The sequence below is a fragment of the Ambystoma mexicanum genome, chromosome 7q (genome assembly GCF_040938575.1).
Source record: "Ambystoma mexicanum isolate Mex_15411 chromosome 7q, UKY_AmexF1_1, whole genome shotgun sequence".
In the NCBI taxonomy this organism is placed as follows: Eukaryota; Metazoa; Chordata; class Amphibia; order Caudata; family Ambystomatidae; genus Ambystoma; species Ambystoma mexicanum.
This window is the reverse complement of record NC_090941.1, coordinates 957,498,598-957,516,784: the sequence shown is the minus strand read 5'-3', so window position 1 is coordinate 957,516,784 and position 18,187 is coordinate 957,498,598.

Here is an 18,187-nt window from a genome sequence, read left to right as displayed (position 1 = left end):
CTGCTTGGTAAGTACACTACCTAATGAAACCCTTTCAGCTGGCATTGGGGTTGGGTAAGGGTGGTTCAGTACCCACGTGAGTTCTGAGGGTGTTCTGTGGGGGACTGTGTTATTATTGTCATGCGATTCAATCTTGTGACTCCTGTGGGCCCAAATTAACTTAAAGCCATCCCATATTAGATGGGTCCCTTTCTTAATCGATTTTATCCCACCACCCCCCTCACTCATGTCAATTGAAATAAAGGTGATGGCCCAAAATAATACCAGCCCAAATATTGTGGAAACGAATACTACTGCACACACAAACAACACACACTCATATGAATAACTAGGATAATCATTTTTTCTCCTTCTATTTCTGTCTATTCTGCTGTCATTGTTCATTGAGGCCTCCTCCATGGCCATTGTAACTCCTATTAAATGAGATGTAAGCGTTTGTTAAGCATACACATTATATTTGAATTATTTAAAAGTTAAATTTATAAATACGCTTACTATTCTTCTTTACTCTTGTTCTCCAGTGCAGGAGTTTATTTTGCATCTGTCTCTTCCCCCTCTTCATATTTTGAGCATGCAGAAGAGGAATCGAAGAAGGCGACTGACTGATAATATAGAACTGAAACAAAGAAAGAGAGAGACAGCGAGAGTACAATAGAGAATGTCTAGCATTTCATCATACAATTATTTACATTTAGCGGTGCTTCTTCATTTTGTATACAGCATTTAACACTCATACCCATCGAGGTTGTGCACCTTTGCTAACAATCTCTTTCATCATGTGCCTATTCTTTTCTACTTTTGGAACCATTTCCTGTATTTTGCGTCATCATTCATTATGTTTGTGCACTGTGCTCATCTCGGCCATTTTCTTGGTCTGTGCAGTCAGTGCTCCTGTGAGCCTTGCGGACATCTTTTAGGTGCACCCAATATCTCAGGCTCTGCACTTTTACTGCAGTGGGCGTGCAGTATATTACCTTACATGGGCCCTGGCACCTGGGTCTGTTCCACCTGCGCGCAAAGCTTCTCACGTATGCCATATCACCTGTCATCAACTGGCAGTCTGGGCTATCTGTGGCTGGGGTGGTAGTGTCTGTGGCTATCTCTTGTGTGAATGGAGGTGCTATTTGCTTGGCGATGGCTCGTGTTGCTCTTGTGAAGTTTTTTAGATACTCGTGGAACTCTTCTCCTAGAATTGTGGCACTTTGATGTTCATCTGACTGTCTGCGCAAAGGAGAGTGGGCTGTGTGCATCCTCCTACCTGTCACGATCTCATGGGGTGACAAGTGGTGGTGCTTGCTGGGTTGGTTCCTCATCTCGAAGAAGGCTAAGGGTAGACAATAAACACAGTTCTTTTTTAGTGTATGACACAATTTTGACAATCTGCTCTTGAGTAAGCCGTTCATTTTTTCCACAATCCTGTTTGATTGCGGATGATAAATGGTGCAGAGTTTGTGAGTTTTACCCAGCATTGCAGTTATGTGTTTGAACATGTCATTTACAAAATGCGTCCCATTGTTGGAATGTATAACATCACAGATACCCCAGCGGGGGAATACTTCCCTGACCAAAAGTTTGGCAGCACACCATGTGTCCGGATGAGCACAGGGGCCTGCCTCCACCCACTGAGAGAAGGCGCAAACCACAACAATCAGATATCGTGACCCATTGCACCGCTCTCCCATGTCTGAATAATCTATATTCAGCTCTCAGAATGGGCCTTCTGGCTTTGGTAATGTCCCTCTCAATGTTTTCAATGTCATTCCAGAGTTGTACGTTTGGAACATGACACATTCTATTATTAACTTCGTAATTTGCTCCTGCAGCCCCGGGCGGAACCAGTCCTCCTGTATGTCTGCAATGAAATGTTGTTTTGCAGTGTGGGCGGGAAAGTGCAATTGTTGGAATGCTACTTCCAGTAGTTTTACGGGCATTACTACCCTACCAGTGTTATTTTGTCTCCACAGAAGGTCAGTGGATGACTGGCAACACCCTCTCTTTACCCACATCTCTTTTTCTTCACTTGGTGCATCTTGCTGAAGTTCAATAATTTCGGAAATTGGCAGTGAGTTGAACCCTTCTGGGTGCTCTTCCTCAACCACCTTTTGTAGTATGTACTCACCTGTTAGTTCTTTTTGTAAATAGGACGCTTCTTTGGCGTCAGTGTCTGCTGCCGCATTACCCAATGAGATGACGTCATCACCTTGTGTATGGGCTTGGCATTTCATGATAGCCACAACAGTGGGTTCTGTTAATGCGTCAACTAGTTCTCCTAACAGTGCTGCATGTTGGACGGGGGACACATCTGCTCTCCTGAACCCCCTCAATCCCCATCATGCTAATCCTCCATGCGCTGTCATTGCCATGTAGGCAGAGTCAGTATATATTGTCATTGCGCAACCTTTAGCAGTGTGCAACGCTTCTGTTAATGCTACGAGCTCTGCTGCCTGAGCTGAAAAATGAGATGGTAACCTTTTTTGGACAATTACTTAAAATTCCCCATCCTCCACCCGAACTACTGCTGCTCCTATGTGTTTTTCTCCTGTTTCACAATCTATGGAAGCTGACCCATCCACAAAATAGATTTCTCCTTTTGTTAGTGCATTTCCATGTGCTGTAGGTGTGTCACATTCGTCACCTCTGCATGTGGCACAGTTATGTTGCTACATGTCCTCTACAGTAGATGCTTCTCTGAGGAATGTGGCAGGGTTTACCCTTTTACATCGCACAATGTGTATGTTTGCACTAGATATGATGATTTCATATTCTGTTGCTCTTTGTGTGCTAAGTGTACTTTTTGATCTCTCCATGATGGCAAAAAGGGAGTGTTCTACATACAATCTAACAGAGTGCCCCATCGTGATTATGGAGCTTTTTTCGATTGCAAATGCAGTGTTGTGAGAGCCTGTTCGCAAGTGAAGTGTCCTTGCATTACTGTATCCGGTGTTCCACTATAGAATGCCAGGGGCTTGTGGCCTAGAGATGTCTTCTGTGTTAGCACAGCTGTCATAAGTGTGCTGTTGCAATGCAAGAATTGATAAAACTTGCGATCATAGTTGGGTGTTGCTAAAACTGGAGCTGTTGATATTAATTCTTTGAGTGTGTCAAAGGCTGTGTGCATTTCTGGTGTCCATTGTAACTGAGTGTTTTATCGCTCAGCTTCCTTGAGTGCCTGTAATAAGGGCTTTCTGTATGCTGCATAATCCAATATCCAGGTTTGGCAGTAATTACACATGCTGAGGAACTTCTGCATCTCTTTAACAGTGTTGGGTTCCTTTACTGATTTTATTGCCACTACTCTGTCAGGTATTATTCTCTTGCCATCTTTGGATATCAGCTGGCCTAAGTATAATACTTCTGTCAAGCAATATTGCAGCTTCTGTCTGTCTACCTAGTATCCTTTCTGTGCCAACAAAGTTAACAGGATGATGGCATCTTCCCTACACTCCTTCTCATCTCTACCGCAGACTAACAACTCGTCTACGTACTGGATTATGGTACTCATCACGTGTATTTTTCCAAGATCTTCATGCAAAATTCTGTTAAGAATACTGGGACTCTCGCAGTATCCTTGGGGTAATCTGCAGTGTTCGTACCTTTTCCCTCCCAGCGTAAACGTTGTTAGGTACCAAGAGTCTGGATCAAGCGGGATTGAAAAGAATGTGTTTTTCAAATCCAACACAGTGAAATATGTAACCTGTTTTGGGATGCTGCACAATATTGAAGCAGGATTTACGACGAGGGGAAACTCTTTCTGTATTGCGTCATTAAAAGGGCGTAGGTCCTGTATCATCCTCCCCGCCCCTCCCTTTGCTTTCTTGATCGGGTTAATTCAAGTGTTGCATGGCGAATTGGATGGCACTGTTATTTCCTGTATCATTAGTGCAAGTATTGTGTCCTTTATTCCCTCTTCTTCCTCCCTAGATAGGGGGTATTGTTTCACCAGGGGTAAAATGGCCCCGGGTTTGAGTTTTATCTTTATGGGTGTTACTTCATGTAGTAGCCCTACATCGTGTGGGCCTGTGGTCCACAACTGTTGTGGTGCTCGGGACATGTCTTCCTCGAAATATGCTGGCGGGGCTTTAACAACCGCTATGAGCGGTAGTTGCCCTTCCCTTTTTTGAATCATTACATCACAGGGATTGCTATTTCCATCACTATTTCTCCATCCTCATCTGAGTCAGATTAAATCACGCAGGGCCGTATTGGCGTCGATGCACAGTACTGTTCTCCACTGGCATCCCTGCATATTCATGGCAATTACTGCTATCTTCTTTGGTGACACCTGCACTGCATGTATGTCTAAAGACACTATTGATCCTGGCACTATATCTGGGTCTGTGATCGGGCAGAAAAATAAAATCTGAGGGCACTCTCCATGCCTTTCTTCTCAACTCTGCCACTACTTTCACTAATATTCCCAGCCCTTGTATGAACACGTCTGGATCTACTGGTATACCACGTGTTTGCAGGACATTTGCTTGAGTGTGTATCACTAACATGGCACGTATTGCACATATTCCTGGTATAGAGTACACTATTCCTCTCTCAGTGAAGGATATGGTCATGCTATGTTTGCTGAGAAGGTCCCTTCCCAGCAAATTAATGGGTGATTCTTTGTAATACAACAGGGGTGCACGTACAGTTTCCCCCCCCCACTGTTATGTCTAACTCTTCAGTGTATGGCACCTCGAGCACCGCCCAGAGAACCCTTGCGTGTCCAAAGTCTGATTAGAAAGCAGGAACCTGCCTTCTCTTAGGCATGATATTTCCACTCCCCAATCCACCATAAAAATGAACTGTTTGTTTCCTATAGCCGGCCCTACCAGTGGTTCCTCTGCTGCGTTAAGGGTCGTCGACAATACTGGACATGCAAGTGCTCCCTGTGGGCTGTCCATTGCTGAGTACCTTGGGTGTTCCTCAGTGTCGAAAATGTTACCCATCACTACTGCTGTCCCTCTGCATGGTGTAGGTGCTCCATTTGCTGTGGTAGCATATGCATTTCCATGGGTGGGGGTTGTGCGCTCGTGACACTGGGGGTATTGTGGTGCGTGTTGTGCCGGCATTTGTGGAGGCATTTGGCGCTCATTCATGTACTTGGGTTCTGGCTGATCTTCCCTTCTATTTCCACCCATTGGTAATCCATATGGGCTCCCAGGGTGGGGTGTCCATACTGCTGCTCATTTGAGTATGAGTTAGTGGGCTTGCTCTGACACTCTCTCATGAAATGTCCCCACCTCCCGCAATTCCAACATTGCCCTTGTCCTCTTCCTCGGGGTCCTCCATACCCGATACCTCCTCCCCTTGACCCTCTAAATCGTCCTCTATTACCCCGGCTACCCCTCATCGGCCATTGTGGTCCCTCACGCAGATTTTCCACTAGCCCTGATTCCTGGTTATTACCTGTCCAATTTCCTCTATTACCCTGGCCGCCACTAATTGGCCATTGTGGTCCCTCACACTGATTTCCCCTGGCCAGGAGTCCTGGTCATTACCTGTCCAATTCACTGCCATTCAAACCAGTATTCCCATCTGTCCTTCGTCCTTCTCCCGTTCTCTTTCTGCTGTATTTGTTGCTGCTACTGCACTGACCTTCAACAGTTTGCTTTGTACTAATGTATCCTTGTCTGCCAGCCGCCTCTGAGCTATCTCTTTCTCTTTCTCTTTGATCCTTTTTAATGGTGTACTATTATGCTTTGAATTTCTGGCCATTCCTTGGCTTCTATTCCAGCTATTTTGTCAAGGGCCTTCTGTACTTCCTTTGGGAGTCCCCTCTTTATAATGAAGTAAAATAGGGAGTTTGATTGGTCCCAGGCTGTGCCCGTTTCTGATCTCCATATATCCTGCACTAGGAGAATGAAAGACATTGCATCTTCCTCATCTCCCATTGTACACTGCATTATTGACTGTAAATCTGGTGTGTCTGGAAATGTTTCCCTTAGGCCATCCCACACTCTCACTCATACTGTGTTGAATGAGGCCCCATCATGGCGGTTACTGTTTTTCAAATGCATATATCCATTTACTAGCGCCTCCAGATAGTGGTGGCATCTGTTTCAAAAGGTTAGCCTTATCGATTTGAGCCCAGGGTATGTAATTTGGCCTTCCCGCCCCCCTGTGGATGAGTGGTAGTTGTAGGCTTCCTCCCCTTTCCAGTACTCACATTTTTCCCTTTTTTCCCTAGCACTGCCATGCGTCCTGTTCTATTCCTTAATCTCCCTCTCCATTCTTCCATGGGGGACAATCCCTCCCCTAATGAGGCCCCACCTGTAGCAGTTCCCAGTCTCCTTTCTTCTTCTTCCTGCTCCTCTATGTCACACCAGTATTCTTCCACCCTGTCCAAGGCCATTCCTCCCTCTTCTACCTCACGTTCGCTGCCAGCTGTAGTTATTTCTATGATTTTTGTGGGGGTGTCATTTATTCGGAATAATATCTCTCCTTTTTTCCACCCCTCCTCCGCCGCCCCTTCACTAGGTTGGGGCGTCATACCCCGTTCTGCCCTGGGGGTGGGTGGCCCCCCTTGCTTACCCTTGGCCCTTAGGCGGGACAGCTCGGTTCAAGCCATGGTTAATTTTGAATCTAGATCTTGTGTGAGTTTCTCAATATCTATTGTGGGGGTACTCGCCTGTCGCATCATGCCCTGGCTCTCATATGGGGGTGGCGCTGTGGCAGATGGCTTAGGTGTGGATGGTAATGTGGATTATGTCACGTATACAGGGTCGCTATAACCCTCTGCAGGCACTGGCTTTGTTAATAAGGGGTATATACGTGTAACATCTGTCTTATTCTCATTTTGTTCCATGAGCCCTTCACTGCCAGCTGTTGTCAGGGGACATGCAGTATACTTGCTGCTTTTTCTCGAGGGGACTTCTTCAAAAAGCCTCCACAAGTCTAATATTTCCCTCGTGTTCTGCAGTTGCTTTCCTTTATATTTAATGAGCAACAAGTAGCAACCATGTCTAATACAGCCTTATCAAATGATCCTCCTTGTGGCCAAACCTGGGGTAAACTTTCTCCTTTCAACTATGTTACCCACTGATCGTGGTACTTGACAATCTTGTCTATATACCTTGGCAGCGTCTTACAAATGTGAGCTAAAGGTGTCTCCGCACCCATTGTATTGACTCTTATGTCTTTTGACAAAGCAAAATTATGTCAACTTCACACCTCTTTGACAACCACTTCACTATATTAGTGCTTTGTGTCTTAAACTTGTTTTTTCAAACCTCAATTTTTGCAAACTATGTCAATGCACAAATCTTTTCAAAACATTTTAGTTAGTACTCACAAACATAACAACACCTTGGCACATAATACATAGCGCATGCAACAAATAGCACAAACAACATGAACTCCCTGTTCCCTTTTCTCTTGTACTATCCAACACCCTTAACTTCTATCTATATCTCTTCATGATTCCCTGCTACCTTTAAGTTCTTCCCATCCACCTTATCCTTGCCCAGGTTTTAAGGAAAGAAGAGGAAGGAAAAGTAGGAAAAAAAAGCATTTCTAAATACTACTCCGAGTCCTCTGAGACCCCTACATTTTCAACTTATTTCTCCATATATATCCTCTACTAGTCGAGATAGTACTTTGCGGTGCTGTCTTCCAACCTCAACGGAGATAGGATCCCCTTGTCCTCTTTGCACCTTATTTTTCCGTCACTGTCCTAATGGCCATATGCGATAGAAAAAGAATAGAGTGATATATAGAACAGACCCAAAACTTCCCCCTCGGGGCTTATGACCTCCCTATTTATCTGACCCTTATTAATTCCCTATTTCCCAAACCTCCTAATCTGACTCCCACCCAACTTTTGAGATCACCCGCACTTGATACTCACGTGTCCATCTTGATCTGGACCCTCCGGACCTAATCAGTGCCGCCCCTCACTCAAAGAACGTACCCGGCGAGTGGTATGGTGGGTTTTGTAAAGGGGGATCCCGTACCCTTTTGCCCTATTGCATGTGCACGTCTAGGTGTACCGGTTGCCGTTGGCGGGTAGCTCTTGAGGGAGCGTGCTCCAGGTCGTGACAGGGGGACGTCTTGTGCCAAAAGAAACAAAAATGACACTATCATGTCTGGGTCACCAATGAAAGTGAGAAATCCCCAAAAATGCACTTAATTCTCTAAACTACAGTCAAATAGGACACACACCTGAAGCGAATGAAACCAGGACCAAGTGCGTGTGAAATCAAAAATCTTTTATCTAAAGTAGGGTAAGCAAAATCTACTCTGCTCACACCGAGAGCGTTCTGCAGGAAATATGTTACAAGTCGATTTTATACAGCTTTCGCGTCATCCAGGACAGGGGAGGCCTAGGGGGCACATGATGAGTTGGGATTGGTCACTAAGGACTGGCACATATAGGTGCCATAGGGTTGGTGCGCTGTGATTGGTGCAAATTCACGTGGTGCTTTTCAGGTCAATCTGTCAGCTGGGCTCATCAGGTTGGCATGTGGTGTTGGGCAGCTTTAAGGATGATACATATTGTTGGTTACTTAACATTTGCCCTTGTGGCCACACATACCCATTCATCCAATACTACAATCTATCATGTTCTGCAAATTCTATGACATGTAAACCTTAACACCAAAAGAAAGACATTTCTCAAATTTAAGTTAGTTATCATTGGGCATAGGTCACAGTGCATTTCTTGAGCCTGCTGTTAGATCTACTGATGGACAGTTTAATAATGTGTTAGTGTACTATAAGATATACTGTTAAGGGGCCAAGGCTTTTGAGACAATTGTAATGTCCATCTGGCACACAACAAAGAGGGCACTAGATTTAAGGGCTAGATTACACGTAGAAAGGTCGGGTCACAAAAGGCACATACCACAAAGGCCATACGTTTTGCTGCAGAGGTTAGAGGCAAGCTGTCTCAATACCATCATTAAGCGTCTCCTAATCTGTTATGGCATGATGAGGGGTGGGGGAAGGAATCAAAACACCTTCAAGGTGCAGTCTTGTGTTATATGAGTGGACGGGATTGCCCAAGAATTTCTTTACATAAGGTTTTTAGTGCACAATCATTGAACTTGGTCGCCTATAACACGCAATCATCACTACATTACTGGGTGCTCTCATGATTACATACATTACAGTGGTGGCTTATGTCTGCACACAAATGTTGCATCCCACATTAGATTAAACAGTCCATTACTGAATTATTTTACATGTAGGCCTTAACGCATATTATCACAAATGAGATCATACTGTTCGGGGCACATAATACTGGGTTGCTTTAACGCAACTCAACATATATATACATTGAGCTTCAATATGAGGTAGCCTTGGGCTGGCATGAGCAGGTTATATTACATTATACATTCTGTTATTATAATCTACTTCTATCACACATCAAACTATATTCTATTATATTTCATGCTTATACAAATGGACCCTGACGGTCATGCTTTATATATATGTATCGCGTACAACAGGATGGTGTGTTGTCATTTACTGTAAGCAAGTTTCTCGATACTCCGCATACATTTAAGAAGTTCATGAACAACCCATTCTTGCATTATAAAAAGATAATTTAAATGTGGGCAATCATTGCATTCTTGAGGGTCGTTATTAGTAGCTCAGGCATGTTCAAAGAGTATGGGGGTGGTATTCTTTATGGCCTGGGTCTGCATGGTGGGGGCAGGTTTATAGAGATGAATGACTCTCTGCAGCCAGGCCTTGAGCTGGGCCGCAGCTGGCTCAGTGAGGTAAGACGGAAGACAGAAGTTTGTTTCATTCACGCAGCCAGTCTCCCATGAGAACCGGACGGCTGCAGGGATGACAGAGGAGAGGTGGTGTGGGGAGTAGCTTGCTCGCTGTGCGCATCTCAAGGGGAGAGCTGCAGGGCTGTGTTCTTGTTCCATGGCTGGGCCTGCGATGGTATGAAACAAAATGGAGTCGGTGGGCACACAAAATGGAGTCTTGTTAGCTTCTAGTCTGGGCTGTCCTCAGAGGTCACAGTTCTCTGGGGTATTCCTGCGCGGGTGCTCCAGGGTCGAGCCCCTGACCCCAAAGCAGTCACGCCAAAACTCATCCAGGATGTGTGTGTGTGTTGATTCAGAATGGATGGGGGGATCTGGGACCCCCTCCTCCCACACACTCCTCATCTGCTACTCCAATAGGATGGTGGTAAGGTGCACCAGAGGAGAGGTATCTACATGTGCCTCTACATTGCCCTCTCTGTTAGATTATTAGTCCATACCCTTCTTCTCCTCCTCTTCCCCAATTCCTGCTTCATCTTCTATCATCTCATCATAGTTTCCTTTCTCCAGGCCCATATCTTCGTCACCCCCCTCAGGTGACCTGCAATTTTGTATTTGTTCATCCACACTCCAAGTCATATATCAGCAATCCCAGGCTGATGAACAGAATATCGATTTTCCCACAAACCTCTTCCAAACTTGTGTTAGTCAAACTTTGTTCCTGGAGGTGCAAGATAACTCTTCTTTATGTTTTCTCCAGTACTCTTCTTTATGTTTTCTCCAGTACTTTCTTCTGTGTGCATTTTTTCTCCAGTGCCACTGTTAATGTTAATCATTATCTTCCTTCCAAAAGCTTTCTTGGTTGTCTTCTGGCATTGTCCCAAGATGATCCTTATAAGGCAGAATCCTAGCAGCATTAACACTAGTGTGGCTCCAAGTAATTTGAAAGCATTTGCCAACCAAGATGAAATCTATGGAGATGAGAACCAATTGTCTCCTGCCATCTCATCAGCTTCCTCTTCTATCGTTTTTTGCAGGGTTGTTAACATTGTTATTGATTGTTGTTATCAGATTCAGAACCTGCTTGATGGTGCTCAATTCTTCTTTGATGGTTTCATTGGTTTTCTGCAGTAATTACCACCTAGTGATCTGCAACCAATTGGCATTCACTGCTGCTTGGAGTCCTGGTGTAAATATGGATGTAATGATCATAGCAGTCTTACTGAATAATTTGAATTCCTCAGGAATGTCTTCATAAGACTTTATCAATTTTGATGAGAAATTGTTCTCTCTTTTTAGTCGATGAAGATGAAATGATCTCTTCCTTCTTTGGTATTCATTCATTTTTTGAAACTCCTCAATATGAAGGTCACTTTGGGGTGTTGTTGTTTATTACATGGCACACGCAAGTCATGGATCTCCTTCCTCTACAAGGAATGTGGCGCACAATAATAACCTTTTTAGTTATACCATTTGGATTCTTTCTTGAGGAGGCATCCAACCTGTCTTGCACCCAATCTCCACAAACACCCCTTGTCACAATGGACTAGGAACCAGCCTATGTGTATCAATAAGATATTCATTAATTTATTATTTAATGTCAAGTTAGAATAAACAATTTACATCAGCCACCAATGTTGTGGCAACACAAAAATGCTATGCCTTCTATAAAGATTAAAATATACTGTCACAAATCCTTCCTTTTTAATTACAAAACAGAAGAAGAACAATTCAACACACAATGATAGCACAATGGGTAAGCACTCCCCCTGCGACCCTCACCCCCCCCAAACATCAATTGGACTTGATTTCTTTGAATGAAAGGCAGTGGCAGGGAGTAGGAATACAAGGGGAAAATCGATTTTGGTGTGGTGCCCACAGAAATAATTTGGGGAGCAAGCAAAGAATATGAACATTTATTTTTAGAGCAAAATGGAAGAATGGGGTTTTAATTATTTATCGTGACTGCTATAGGAAAGAATAGAAAGATAGGGATCTTGTTTTGCTTATACTTAGAAAGACAGGCAGGACCTTTAGAGAACACTAGTCAGCACACAAGAGGGAAATCAGTTTTGGGGATGTTCAACACACGGGCAATGTGAAAGAAAATGCAAATGGGAATTTGTTTTTACCTTACATTGGGGAACACATGGAAACAATTTTGTTTGCACCTTACAATGGGAACATGGGAACAATTTTGTTTGCACCTTAAACTGGGACACACATGGAAACAATTTTGTTTTGGAAGTTAATTCATTTAGCAAATCCTTTGGACTATATCAGTTCACAATACATTGGGAATGGATGGTTGGTTTTGAATTCCAACAATACAAATCAATGGTGAAATTAATTGATTTACTTAGAGATATGTACTAAGGATCACCACAGGCAAATGGGGATTCTTCAATGGGGTAAAGACTGTAATATACAGGCAAACAAGGGATTCTTCAATGGGAAAATGACTGAAATAAACAGGCAAATGGGGATCTTGCAATGGGGAATTATCTAATGCATTGCTACAAGAATACAGGGCCTACTCACTCTATGGCTGTTGGAGTTTAGTTATACTTACAGGAGAGGTCTGGACTGGACATCAGGGAGAATCAGGGCACTGCTTGGATGACCAAAAGGGGTCAGTCAAGGTTTCTGCTGAGTCCTCAAATGGGTCCCAAGTCAGCTTCTAAATCTCCTGGCTACATTGCAAGCTAGGCCTCTACTGCTACTGCTGGGATCTTCCTCCAGAGTCCGAAATAGATCACCACCGGAATTAGTGGCAAAAGTCCTGCTCTGAGAAGGGTTTACTTAGTTATAGGGAAAATGACATCACTAAAATATGTCATAGTTCCCGCAAAAGGGATAGGTCGCTGCTACAGTACCCCACTCCCACATGTGTGCTGACAAGTCCAGAAAATATGGGAGTGTTTTGGGACAGCAGAGGAGGAGACCACTTCATCTCACTTTGACAGGGGCTTGTTCTAGTTTTAGGACATATAAATCTCACTCTATGACAAGTGCCCTTAATCACACTGTTTTGACAGATATGAATGCATTTTTGAAACTTATACTTTACTGTGAGTCACATAAGCATCGTCAGGTGTTTGTACATCATTCCTGTGCAATGATACAGTTTTTCTTCATTTACTCCAGAATAATATCAGTGAAAAATATGGCCCTTGGTGGGCAGCATATGAATCATACACTTTAATCCATTTTTTACATCTCTCAAATTCACAAGGATGGCCACATTACGTTTTCATGAATAACGTTTGCTATGTTGGTTCCACAAAAATCGTTTTTAGATGACCGGAAATCCCACAACGACTATTGTGGGATAAATATTGTTGATTTTACATGATGAAATGCATTTCTCCCCTTTTACACAATGGACAGCCAAACCACTCATTGGCACTGGCCACCACCCTTGCAATTTCCCTGTTCCTGGCTATGTTGTCAAGAGGGGGATCCTGTGTTAAGATTAGCTCAGCCCCTCAAGAGCTAATCACTAGCTAATGCATGTTTTATCAGAGGTTGTGGGGCCTGGGGTCATAAAGCTCGAGAGGAGACCTGTCTTTATCTTGTCCAGCCCGCAAATTTGATCTCTAATGGAATGTAAAGTTGTATTTTTAAGAGAACACACTTGATGGATGAAGGGAGCCAGCGCTAAATCCCCATGACAACAGGGGCCTTGGAATCCAGTTTCACATGTCAAGAAATCACAAGCAGAGTAAAAAAACATGGCAAGACAGACAGGGCCCACTTTAAAACTGAGCCGTACATTGCCTTTTAACCTCATATTTCACTTTAAAATGAATTATTGAAGGACACACACGTTTACATGTACAAGTATCACTACACATTGTTCCCTGCATACGATGGTTAAAAGAGGGCATCATAATTAAACTTTTAGAGCCTTTTGTGCCGTTCGGTTTTGCAGATTTGTCACTTTAGAGGCAAAATCGAAATGTCATTGTGTTGCTTTCCCCCACGAACGGACACTTTTTGATGAGCATATTTCTTTTTAGCTTAAAGGGAAAAATTGAATTACTCATTTTATTTAATGTTCATTACAGACAGTGTTCTGCTTCACTGCAATTGCTGCAAGCAATGATGACATCCTATTGAGGGTTCTGTGGACAGTTGTTTCTGAGAATATTACTTCAGCTCTCCAAGAATTTGTCAGACCTTGCCACATGTCTTTCCCTTATGCCAAGCAGGTGGCATCTTTAAGTCTCTTGACATTTTGAGGCCCAATTTCACTCCTTTCTGCTGTGATTTCCTAGGCCTCATTTTCCACATTATTTCAGGGCCGCCTTTTACTTAGGGGCATGTCACCAATTGCTCTGGCCTTTTTATTTCTCGCATACAGGGGTGATTTCAACCCACACGGGAATCACTAATGCTGCGACGTGTACCATTACAATGGAGCACACTCCTCCCCAGACATTAGGCAATTCCATGTATGCTCTTGATCAACATCAATCCATTAGCACTGCGGACAAAGGGGGAGCCATAGTGTTACAAGATGAAGAGAAATATGTGCGGGAATGCAATAGACAACTGCTCAACAAGGATTGCTATCGCCACCTAGACAATGACCCGATGGACAAACTTAAAGAACTAATTGGTCTGAAAGTGGAAAAAGCCAGGCAGGGAGGGTGGATTACATCCAAAGAGGCAGAATTCTTAACAAAAGCAAAACCAAGAATCCCTCTACACTTTACCCAAAATACATAAATCTTTGTCTGATCCACCTGGGAGACCAATCGTGTCAGGAGTAGAGTCAGTGCCGGAACCGCTGTCTAGGTTTACAGATACATTTCTCCAAACAATGGTCCGGAAGATGGAGCCATTTGTGCAAAACAACACACAAATGATCAAAGAAGTTGAAGGATTCCCTTTCGATGCTGACACAGAAATCCTTCTAGGACTGGACGTGGTGGCACTGTACACCAGTATTCCTCAAAAATAATCAATAGAAATGCTAGAAGAAAAACTTCTTACAGATCATGTGGTAGGCAAAACACCCATTTCTTTTATTCTCTGGTGTGCAGAAATGAGCCTACAAGAAAGCTACTTCCACTTCGACGCTGACTTCTACCAGCAGATTCAGGGGACCACGATGGGCACCACTCTGGCCCCTAGCATCGCAAACCTGTACATGTAATTTTTCGAGCAAAACAAAATTATGAACATTGGAAATCCCTTCTTTAAAAACATCAAAAAATGGAGGTGATACATAGATGATATCTTTGTCATTTGGCATGGCTCGTCAATGTAATTATTGGATTTTCTTGCCTGGATCAACACCCAGAATAGGTTTCTAAAATTTACCTCCCGTTCCAGTAGGGACAAGCTTAATTTTTTGGACATTACTATTACAATCAATAAATCTTTAAAAAGTCTATTTGTGAAACCATATAATAAACCAACAGACAGAAATTCAATGTTGCACTACGAAGGTTTCCATCCAAAACATGTACGGCATAACCTCCCTTTAAGTCAGTTCCTAAGATGAAAAGGATTAGCTCAAACAAAGAGGCTTTCTGGAGACAGCTAAGAAAATGCAAACAAATCTGGAGTCAAGAGGCTATCCAAAACAAATAACCAAGCAAGCACTAAAAAGAGCAAAAAATAATCACAGAGGATCCCTCTTGGAATACAAAGAACATAGCTCTCAAAAGAATGAAGATGCAAAATTGGTGTTTGTTAACACCTACAGCAACATGTCCAACAAGATCCAAAAAATCATCCTAAAAAATTGGTCGTGCTCGATAAAAGTGAGATTCCTGTACCTAGACCTACTGTAGCATCCAAACGCAGTCAAAACATCAAAGACCTTATAACTCGGAACAACATCACTCCGAGAATCCAACAACAGACGTCAATAACAGAAATGTGGAATATGCCCCCAATACCGGGTCACTTCCAATTTGGACACTGCATTTATTGAAATTCAACAAATAGAAGCACAGTAATAGACACACGAACTGCAACACTAGTATGGTAATCTATGCCATATGGTGTCCATGTAAAAAACTCTATATCGGCAAAACCGATAGGAAGGTCAAACTCAGAATTGGTGAGCACAAGAGCTGCCTTAAGAACAGAACTGCTAATGCCCCACTGGTGGAGCACTGGGTGGAATACATGCATACGGCTGAAGATATCAAATGGACCTTCCTCTATACACTCTTGCCCAGCACAGATACCAACAGAGACAAATGTCTACCAATACGGAAAGAACAACAGATTATTTTCCTGACCAAAAGTGCCATTTTCGGGTTTAAATGAAAAAATTGACTTGCTCAATATATAACAGCACAGTAGCGTGTAGCTACCCAGCATGATGAGGAGTACATTACAAATTGCACTGTCAACAACCTCATGCCAATTGTCAGAACACTCCTGACAATAAAAAATCCACCCATAGCCATGAGCTGTATTTGCCACAGAGTTCTCCATTCTGCTAATTACGCTTCTGTTAAATAGATTTCATCTTTTCCGTTTTTTTCAAAACATAATCAATTTTTGTAAAAAAAACTCAGGCGAGTAATAACAAAAAAACATATATATATATTTTTTTTTTGCCGAGCTACGTTTATCAAAGGACCACCCACCTAAGATACACAGGTTTGGTAATATTCACAATACTGGTAGCATGCCAGTGTCGGTTTAAAACCCCCCTTTGAGGAGGCCGACCGAAGTCGTGGCAGCTGATCTCGGAGTCGGAGGGATTTCCACTCCCATCGGACACAAGGGGAGGAGTCCTTTACATAAAGTCACAATCCCGACCTATTATGAATAGGCTAGAGTGACGCTCTTCCGTACTTTAGGAAGACGCCACAATCACATGATTCGTGTACCTTGGGACCACGCCCACTCCAGACCACTACACATGCAAGGACTAAAGCGGTGAAACCGTTTAAGAGAGATGAAATTTCTCGAGTGACTGTAACCAGACCATACTGGTGTGCGCCGGCAGGGTGAGCGGCAGCCTTTCTTGTGCCACACCTCTTCCCCACCAGCAGCATGCGCACCTAGCATCCTTCATGCCTATGCTGTGTTTGTTTCTCCCCCGTAGTATTCCACTGCTCCCACACATCTGCCTTACTACCTATCCGACGCTTACAGTGACTGGAAGACCAGCGCTAATCCATAGATAATTAACTACAACACGCTAGCTGGTTTATCGACGCCTGTTGTAACTTTGCACTCAGGATCACGGAAAACAGCGAACAAGGATCTGTTAGCCATATCGGATTTTGTGTGAAAGATTCAAGGTAATAACCAAAGTAGTGGGATATGGAAGGGCAACTGAGATCCTAAGCAAATTGTTTCTTTCTTTCCCTTTCTATTGCTCTCCCCCTTCCGTTTTCCCATACAATTTCCGAACGGTGGACACAAGTTGAAATAGCCAGGTAAAACAGCACCTTTTTGTGTGCTCACTTGCTCTTTAGAAAGATCTGCAGCTGATGCTGGATCGAGGAATGCTCTTGGCCTCTGCCTAAAGGGAGAAAGTGAAACCCGCGTCAAAATACCCTAAGCTTACGCTCATCAGTAGGGACAGTTCCCTATACTACTAACCAGATGGTAAGCCTTTCTCTTTTTGAACACTGGTAACGTGTCCTCTCTGTGTTTTGTGGGCTACGTCAAGTGTCTTCCTGTAAATAGATACCACAACTATGAATGTCAAGTTATAGCGAGTTTTCTGACAAGTAACATACTTAGACTCGCTCTTGCAAAATGTGACTAGGAGATGTGCCCTAGAATTGTCTTACTTCCAATTTTCTGTAGTTTCCTTAGCTTGCCTTAGTGTTAATTAAGATAGATTAACTTTAGCCATGCCAGGATGACTTAACAAACCGGGTGCTGTTAATTAATTAAAACAGCTACAGGCTAGACATTTGGATAGTGTTCCTTATTGTCCTTCTTTCTCTCTCCTCTTTTTCAGGTAACACGTGGAATCACAAGGTGTTGCGTTATGGACGCACCATCAACTTAACACTATCAGCTCCTTTGTGCTGTTGTGTTTTTTTTTGCTCTTTGCATTTATGCCGATTGTCAAATTTAAGAATTTAAGCAGCCATTAGATGGGCTGTATATTGTTGTAAAGCAGATGTTTTGGTGCTTACTGCTCTTTAAAGTGTATATTGTGCTATTGACTTGACTACCCTGGACAGTTCCCTGACGAATTTCCCCACACTTATTTTTCACTTTTTGTTTGTTAGAAAGAAACATGTTGGATGAGTTGTGTTGAGAGTATGTGTATAAAGTGGTTATGGTGAGAGTGAGTGAAATGTTGTATGTTTTTTAAATTGCGTATTTGCACAAGCATACAACACTTTTTTGACACCACAGACATTAGAGGGCGACACATTGGTGAGCCCAGTATACCAACTAGACTACTGTCTTTCTAGTCCTGCACTGTTGTTTGATGATAGAGCAGATGATAGAGCAGAAATTCAGGAGTGTAACAG